Below are 9,312 nucleotides of genomic sequence, written 5' to 3' on the forward strand. Positions count from 1 at the left end.
CACAGGAACACACTGCGATCTACAAAGCCTGTGTTAGGTGCCAAGGCTCCCTCTACACAGAATGGGGAGAGGTAGGTGCCTAAGAATGCAATCCACAAAGTCAGCACGCTGGTGGGGGGTGGGGAAGACCTAAACTAGCCAGTGGGAGATGCTGATAAGAGGGGTGTGTGCTAAGCCCAGCCTCTCTCTCAGAATTCAGCACTTATCTGTGCTAGCGATTCACGAACCGTGGGAAGACAGGAGTTCCGCTGCCTAAGTCACATGTGGGGCCTGATCCAGCTAGCATGCTCAGAGGCCACCTAGCTCCGTATGATCCTGGCAGTGCCCCCCCTTAACCTTTAGCCCAGTAGTTCAGATATTCATCTGAGATGTGGGAGACCCCAGTACAAATCCCTCCTCTCCCTGATGAGAAGGGATTTTAACAGGGATCTGCCACCTCTCAGGTGCTCTACCACTGGGCTAAGGAATATTCTGATGTGAGGCTCCCTCTATCTCTCCCATTGAAGTTGTTCCACTTTAATTAATAATTGGGACAAGAGAAAGCACAAGCCTGATAGGACACTCACCTGAAAGGTGACAAATCCCTTGTTAGGCAAATGGGGGACTTGAACCAGAGGGTCTCCCACATCCCAACCTACATCCCCATCGCACATCCTAATCACTGGGCTAAAGGTTATAAGGCAGCTGCTCCTCTTCCCTTCACCCCAACTCTTTTATGTGGACTTGGATGGACTCTGAGCACGCCTACCAGATGTAATAGTGAGAAAGAGTGCTTGGAGAATTGGGCCTGGTGCAAGCTTTGAGGCGTGAACCAAAGGCTGTGAACCAGAGTAGGCCTGGCCTTGGCAAATGATAATACACAAGATATATACATAAATACATTTCAGAAGGCTACTACAGATGCACCCCAATCTAGTACAAGATAAAATGGTTTGACAGAACAAGAAGTAGGGAGGTTGCCTCTGAGATATCAGGGACAAGGAGAGGTAGCAAATAGATGATCAGGAGACACATAAGGTGGTACCTAAATTGTTTATCCCAGTTCTTTGTCTCAGTCTATAATTGTTGGGGTACCTTGCCTGGATCCTTTGTGTGGCCTAGGGGACAGCAGAGACTCCCACTGTTAATTGAGCCACCCCTTGCTACTGGGCACTCATGAGTTAGTGTAGCTGTAACACAGAGCTAAGCCACTAGGACTGTGCCTTGAGAGCAATAAACCTGGCCGAGTGCCTTTGTCACCGAACCGGGCCTGTGGTCTTTGTTTATGAGTAATATTGAGGTCTGCTGAATTAGCAGGCTGCATTATCTGCTGTTAGTATAGAAGCACTGAGCAGCCTGAACAGTGTTACCAAGGCAATGACATTCCAGCCTTCAGCATTTAACAACACTGACCCTGACCACTGATCCGGTAGTGATAAGCTGTCCACTGTAGGGGTAGCAACCTAACATGACAGAAAACTCTGAGCTAGGGAATCCCCTAATCCCCTCCCTTCAAATCTCCACAGAGTTTGATGAGTTATGGATGCACTGGGGTCCATATGAGTTCAGAAAAGAAAGTGGGGAAACATGGACTAGAATACTGCACTTAATGGTCATGGTAGTGAGGTGGCCTAGACAATACGCCACAAAATTGACGGGGCTAGTAACAAAAAACAAAAGAATTAGAAGAAGCAGCCAAGCGATCAAACATTGAAAAGCCCAGGCCTTGCTGGCAGGGCAGCAGGCATTTCAGACGTAAGATATGCTTGAGCAAATGAAACAGGATAATAGAAATCTGGAAGCAACAGTAGAAAATCTGCAAAAAAGAGAAGTGCCATCCCCTAATATAAATTTTGATGGGCAACAACAGACTTTGGGTACTTTCATAGCACCTGAAGAAGGGGGATGGAAATGGAAAAAGGTGGCCCTAACAAAATTAAAAGATGGAACAGGGGATGATCGGAATGGGTGCTGCAAAGGGGACATTGGGAATGACCAAGTAAGTGCACAGGAGTAAAAAGTAGCAAACTATACTTTCACTAAATTGGTAAATCAGAGGAGAGTAAAAATAGAATAGTTAACAGAGCAAATTAGAAAACAGGAGCTGCGATTTGATCCGAGTGGAGTGGATAAAAAAGAATGTCAAGGTGAAAAACCAAGAGTGAGAAGGTAACACCTAGAATTGATACATTAACACATGGCTTTGCCCAGAAATGGTTAACAACAGCAGGGAAGGGCACTCCTGCAATCCATTTGGCATGCAGACAAAAGCAACAGACACTGGGGGAACAAATTCAGGTTTTGCAAGAGCAGGTAACAACCCCTACTCTTCTCTCAGAAGCAGGATAAAAACCAGGGATAAAGGTTCCCAACCCCTTGCTTTAACCCACGAAGCCCCACTCCTAGCTCAGAGCTAATAATAGATTCATAGATTCATAGATACTAAGGTCAGAAGGGACCATTCTGATCATCTAGTCCGATCTCCTGCACAGCGCAGGCCACAGAATCTCACCCACCCACTCCTATGAAAAACCTCACCCATGTCTGAGCTATTGAAGTCCTTAAATCATGGTTCAAAGACTTCAAGGAGCAGAGAAGCGTCCCTCAAGTCAATCATGCCCCATGCATATGCAATAATATAATCTTCTTTCTCAAATATTCTTGCATACCAGTTAATTTTTCTTTTATATCCTCTCTCAGTTTACTAAATTTGCTTTTGGTGCCTGTACTTTAAGATATCTTGACAGAGTTAATTTCTCTTGGCTCACACTTCTCGCCTTGCCTAGGTTGTACTTCTCCCTCCCCCCTGCTTTTTCTTTGTTTTAAAAGTTAAAAGTTATAGTTATTACAGAAACCTCAATTGCTGAAAAAGAGGAAGCAACTGAAAACAAAACAACAAATAAACAAAGAGAAAACTAGTTAAAAACTTTACTTTAAATAAGCCCAGTGAATTAATTATTTTAACCTTCAGGAATGCAACAGCTGGAAATACTCCAAATTTTCTCAAAGATATGGTTGCCAAGCAACAGAAATGTTAACTCTACTTCTAATCCTAATCCCTGATTTATATTTGAAATATGGGCTTTTCTTATTTTCATTTAATAGCATTTTTTAAAATAACTGTATGTTTGCTTTGTATGTCACGTATGTTGTCCCATGTTATATGTTGTGTGCGTCACATGACCATTTTTGTCTGTTTGTTTTAATTTTGTTATAACAAAAGTCAATTTTATACTTTTTCAATATAAGTGGCACCGCACTATTTTAATATAATGATTGCGGTATAACCATCATAATACCAATTACAAATTTTGCAAAACTTAAAATGGCCTCAGTTATAAATATATGTACATATATTTTTGCCTCAACAAATAATGCAATTACAAACAAAGAGAATTCTCTTTTATTAATCACAGATTTTTTAATCAAAGGAAAAAATGTAAGGGGAAACCTCAACATTAATTCAAAGGTAATGTTAACAAAATGTTGATTTCTTGTTTGGCCTTTATTAAATATTAAAATAGAGTTATAAAAATGTTATAGCAAAAATGTCAAAAATATAACAATATATACTATGTTTAGTTATGTTGCAAAACTTTAAAGTTAACCAAACAATTTCAACAGGTTTCCACCTTTGTCTCCCAAACACACCCAAGTGTCCGCAAAAAGAAAAGGAGTACTTGTGTGGCACCTTAGAGACTAACAAATTTATTTGAGCATAAGCTTTCAAGTTTAATACCTTCAAAGTGTTTGCATAGATCTGTATTTAAAATTCACTCTGATGCAGAAACTACAGAACCCCTTCCAGATCTACTAGCTGCCTGAATACTCTTACCCTTCTCACCCTTACCTACTTTGTGCATTCTTCTTAACGTTACCTGTCTTTAGCCATCTATCCCTATTTCACTGTAACATACAGATATAGTTATAGTGCGACATATACAACAGGAAAAGAATCAACTCTAAATTCTAAGCTCGGTAGACTTGACAGTTGCTGGGCAACTGAACCCAAACTGTTCAGTGATTGGAGGTGAGGGCGCTGTACATCAGCATCTCTATGTATCTATGTTCTCATTGGTACATCTTGAAGAAAATTAACTACGGTATTTTATATAATAAATTCCCACAGAGTTTTAAAGCTTTGTCTCAGTAGCCTACTATGAAAATGCAATAAATAAAATAATAAATAAAATCCACCATTGCACAATTTCTCCCGCATACTCCCAAGGCTGTCTTGCATATCCCAGAGGTACATATACCACAGTTTGGGAACCCCTAGCCTAGGGGACAGCAGAGACTGAGCCACTCCTTGCCACTGGACATGCATGAGTTAGTGTAGCTGTACCCATGGAGCCAGGGCACTAGGGCTGTGCCTTGAAAGCAATAAGCCTGACCGAGTGCTTTTTTCACCGAACCGTGCTTGTGATCTTTCTTTATGAGTAACATCGAGGTTTGCAGAATTAGCAGGCTGCATTATATCCTGTTAGGACAAAAGCGCTTAGCAGCCTGAACAGCATTACCAAGGCAACAACATTCCAGCCTTCAGTAACATACCAATACTGGACCTTGCTCTAGGATTTAGGTGGGGGACAGACATCTGGATGCCAAGAGGAGGTGGCAGTGCACATGCTCAGAGGCTGAAATATAGATGCTTAAGGAACTTTTACTGCAAAAACTTGGGCTCTGAGGGACTTTAGGTGCCCACGAAGTTGAACAGCAGCTGAGCAGAAGTTTTGTGGATTGCAGTGATGCCTAAACAGGTGTTTGAAACAGTAGTGTTTTAATGCAGCGGTTCTCAACCAGGGGTACACGTACCCCTGGGGGTACTCAGAGGTCTTCCAGGGGGTACAGCAACTTATCTAGATATTTGCCTAGTTTAAAAACAGGCACATAAAAAGCACTAGTGAATTTCCTACAGGCAATGACTTGTTTATATTGTTGTATGTACTTACAGTTCAGTGTATAGTACAATATTTATATTTCAATTGATTTATTTTAAGATAGAAATGAGAAAGTAAGCAATTTTTCAGTAACAGTGTGCTGTGACACTTTGTATTGTCTGATTTTCTAAGTAAGTAGTTTTTAAGTGAGGTGAAACTTGGGGTACACAGAACAAATCAGACTCCTGAAAGGGGTACAGTAGTCTGGAAAGGTTGAGAACCACTGTGTTAATGCACACTCTGATGCTGGCAGATGAGGTACCAGCTCATGCCAAGGCCTGAAGCCTCACTGAATACTTACAAATGACATGGCTGGAAACCAGTCTTGTTTACTGGTCTGTGGGTAGTATTATCAAAAGAGATATTAGATGTTAAGTTGATAAGAATATATTTAGTGTTTAGATGTTATAAAATGATTATAGGATGCTGCACATGCTGATCTCACTTATAATCTCAATAGCCCATGGTATAAAGTTACATTTGGTGTTTTCACTGTAAACCTCTAGAATTGTGTAACTCACCAAAAAGGAAAAGCAGCATTGATTAAGGTAAAGTGCTTGTCCTGCATTCAAGATGGACCATTGAAGGCAAAGGACGTATTGTGTAGCATTAAAGGACAGAGACTTTGTGGACTGAATTCCTAACTCCCTCCAGGAAGGAGAGACCTGCACATGAACTCATCCCATAAGCTTGAAAATGGATCTTTTATGTTGTCTGGAGTCGGTTGGGCAAAGATTTCTAAACATAAGCTGCTTGGCATGGGTTAGCTCTAAAAGACATTCAGTGCTGACAGATTGCGACAACTCTGTCACCAGTTGGAACCATAGACTATATCTCATTTGTGTATATATATTTGTCTGCTTAACCTGTAAATAACTCTCATTTCTTTTTTCCTATTTAATAAGTCCTTAGTTAAGTTTACTATAGCATTGGCTACAAGCGTTGTCTCTGGTGTAAAATCTGAGGTACAAATTGATGGGGATAAGTGACTGTTTTCTTGTGACTGGGAGCAACCTAAATCTTTTGTGATGTTTGGTGTATGGCAACCAACTATCACTAAGTCTAGCTTGCCTGAGTGGCAAGATGGACCAGAGTGCCCAAGGGGACTGTCTGTGACTGTTGTAGTCCTTCAGGAGTTCAAATTTATTACTGGGATGGTGAAATCTGTTATAGACCATGCCACCAGATTGAGGTGTTGAGATAGACTACATCCCTATATTCACACCCTACACACTATTGTCAACATTTTGTACAAAATATGCCTTTTTAAGTATCATTTCAAAACCAGTAATTCACTGGCCAATAATATCCTGGTAAAAAAGTATGTAACAACATTGTATGTAAAGTTATGAACATACACTGAACTCATGACTGAAGTGTGTTTACCAGACAGGTCTGAGGAGTGGGTAAACCTGTTTCTCAAAGGCAAAGGACAAGTTCACACCAGGCCAGGTGTCATCAAAGCTGTTGGGCCATCACCTATCACACAGCCATTCATTGGCAAGGAAAGGGGACAAGAGCAGATCTGCATCTTAGCAAACCTCCCCTCCCAGACCACGTCTCCTTGCTCTCATCTGGAAAGAATTTTATCTTGGGATCACTCTCAGGAAGATCCATTTCAAAGGGTGAGGGAACTATAAAAGTGAAGGGCAAAAACACCCCGAGTTCTCTCTCCCTAGCTATCTCTCTTGAACCTAAAACAAAAGAATCCAGCTCTTTGACTTTGAGAGAGATCCTGGCCTGATGATCAATCAGTAATGCTGTTAGAAGCACATCGTAAGAATTTTACCTTGAACCAAACCTAGTTTGTAAAGTTTAAGTACTAGGAAGGGTTTTATCTCTATTTTTCTTGTAACCATTTCTGACTTTAATGCCGTTACTCGTACTCACTTAAAACCTGTCTCTTTATGGTTAGATAAACTTTTTGTTCTTTAGTCAAAATTAATCCAGTATTCTGAACTGTGTGAGTAAGTCCATTTAAGATAGAAAATTGTATATTGTTCCCTTACAGGGTCAACATACTTTTGTTATCTGAACAGTCCAGGAGAGGGCTGGACAGTGCCTACAGAATACAATTTCTGGGGGGGAAATTTGGGACTGGGAATATGCTGGAGTCACCCTGCAAGTAATAACCAAGGCTGGTGGGAGCCAGAGTTTGGTTGGTGTCTTGCTGACAAGCATCTGTAGTCAGAGTTGCTGAACCAGAACTGTGGCCCTACATAAACACTCAGGGTGTGACCTGCATGCTGGCAGGCTGTTTGTGAGTGACCCGTGAGGGAGCTACAACAGCAAAGAATTTCGAGACACTCAAGCTCACAGGGCAAGGGTGACACAGCCCCGCACTGGTCTGGACTGCACCTCAAAAGGTTGGCACTCACAGTCATGAACCACTCAAGACAGCGTGACACACAGTAAGGAAATTTTGGGTACACCAGCAGGGTCTACATAGGCCAGTTAGTGTGCAGCACATTGGTGTGTTTTTAGAAATCACACCCCCCTAGTGCATATAGCTGCACCGCATAGACAAGCCCTGATTCAGTTATACTGACAACCTGATCCCTGTTCATTTTGTTAGCCACAGCCAACATGAATGGAATTTCCCAAAATACCATCCATGTACACAGTGAGTCTTTTAGTGATCTCACACAAACTATCCAATGTTGCCGTGTTATTCTCACACCAACATATAAAAGTTAGCAAAATGAAGGCTGAGAGGGGATATGATTGCTGTTTATAAATTAATTAGGAAGGTAAACACCAGCAAGGTAGATGAGCTATTTAGACAAAAGGACAAGCTGGCACAAAACCAAATGGGTATAAAAACCGGCCATGGACAAACTGAGGCTGGAAATTAGAAGAAAGTTTCTAACAATTGGAGGAGTTAGATTCTGGAACAGCCCCCCAATAGGAGTTGTAGAGCAACCAACCAACCTAGTTTTAAGATGAAACTTGATACATTTATGAACAGGGTTATATGATGGGGTTGCCTGCTGCAGGAGACTGGACTTGATTACCCAGGATGTCACTTCCAGTCCTATACTGGACAGAATAAATGGAATGATCACACAATTTTCTTCCATGAAAGCTCAGAAGCTACCACGAGCTGAGAATTGCTGAGCCCACTACATAGCCTTCTTTCCCTCAGTGCTACAACCCCATTCATCGTAGCTGCAAGCAGAAAAGGGTGGGTTTTTTTTAAACTATTCTGGAAAATAAAAACAGGCACCTTCTTACTTAGCAGACTTTGTGTGGATCCAGTCAATTGCAACCCCCCGAGATTTTACTGCTTTCTACTTCCATTAGTGCTGCACATACTGGATTCTGTCCGGCTACAAGTTTGTGTTGTTCTCCATTATGGAAGTTCTATCAATTTGCCAGAGGTTTGTATCATTAGGAGTCACAAAACCTAGGTAAGGAGTTGGGGGATCTAACTTCTTACTATGATGTGTGTCCATTAGTTGCAGAGACAGAGATATGCTTTTGTAAAGTGACAGTCTGCTGGGACAGTGAAAGGGTGGCTTGTTTCTATGGCATCCAAGTGCCTCTATGACCCCATCTCCCCTCATTCTTGGGGAAAACCTTCCCTGAGCTAGTATGGAGATTTGACCCTCCAGCCAATTCAGAATTCCTCCATTTCTGGGGCAAACAGAAGTCCAAATGAAGAATCACAACTATCCCAAGTCAATACTTGTCTTCTTGGGGCAGGAATGTCCTATCTCTACTCCCGGAGGGGCAGCAGACATTTGGGGGAAGCTGTGACCTCCCTCTGCTAGGGGCTGCAGCCCAGATACCCTAACTAATGAAGCAGCTGTCCACCTCAGTCTCAAACACCTGAGTCACTCTTCCTTTGGGGCTACTTCTTACAAGGGAGGGCGGGGATCCCATACCAATTTGCAGCTGTGGGGTGCAGTTATGCCTGTAGTGCCACTAATGACTTAAACTCCCTTCCAGCTGACAGCAGGCTGTCTCTGTAGCTGAGCTGGCTCCCAGGCTCAGTAGCCAAAATGGCTGCTGGTCCGAAAGAGAGAGAATTTAATAATGAGAGTGGGCTAAACACAGGATTAGGAGCCACAGACTCCTGGGTTCAATCCCAGCTCTAATATGAACTCCCTTGGTGACTTTAGTTAAGTCAACACCACTGCCTCCAATGTACCATGTGAGAAACCAGGACACAATTCCTCACATACCAGTCCTTGGAGGGGCGGGGTGACAAGCAGTTAATGTTTGTGAAGTAACTCTATACAACTGCCTAACATTCACCAGAGTGCACACAAAACCCTCCGCTGACTGCAGGCTTAGCACCCCAAGACCTCACCTATCCCCATCCTCCACCAACGTTTATTTGAAAGTTGGTACCTTGGAAACTTTTCTAAATGTTGGAAGCAGATGGCAT

This window comes from Dermochelys coriacea, chromosome 2 (assembly GCF_009764565.3).
Source record: "Dermochelys coriacea isolate rDerCor1 chromosome 2, rDerCor1.pri.v4, whole genome shotgun sequence".
NCBI classification, from domain to species: domain Eukaryota; kingdom Metazoa; phylum Chordata; order Testudines; family Dermochelyidae; genus Dermochelys; species Dermochelys coriacea.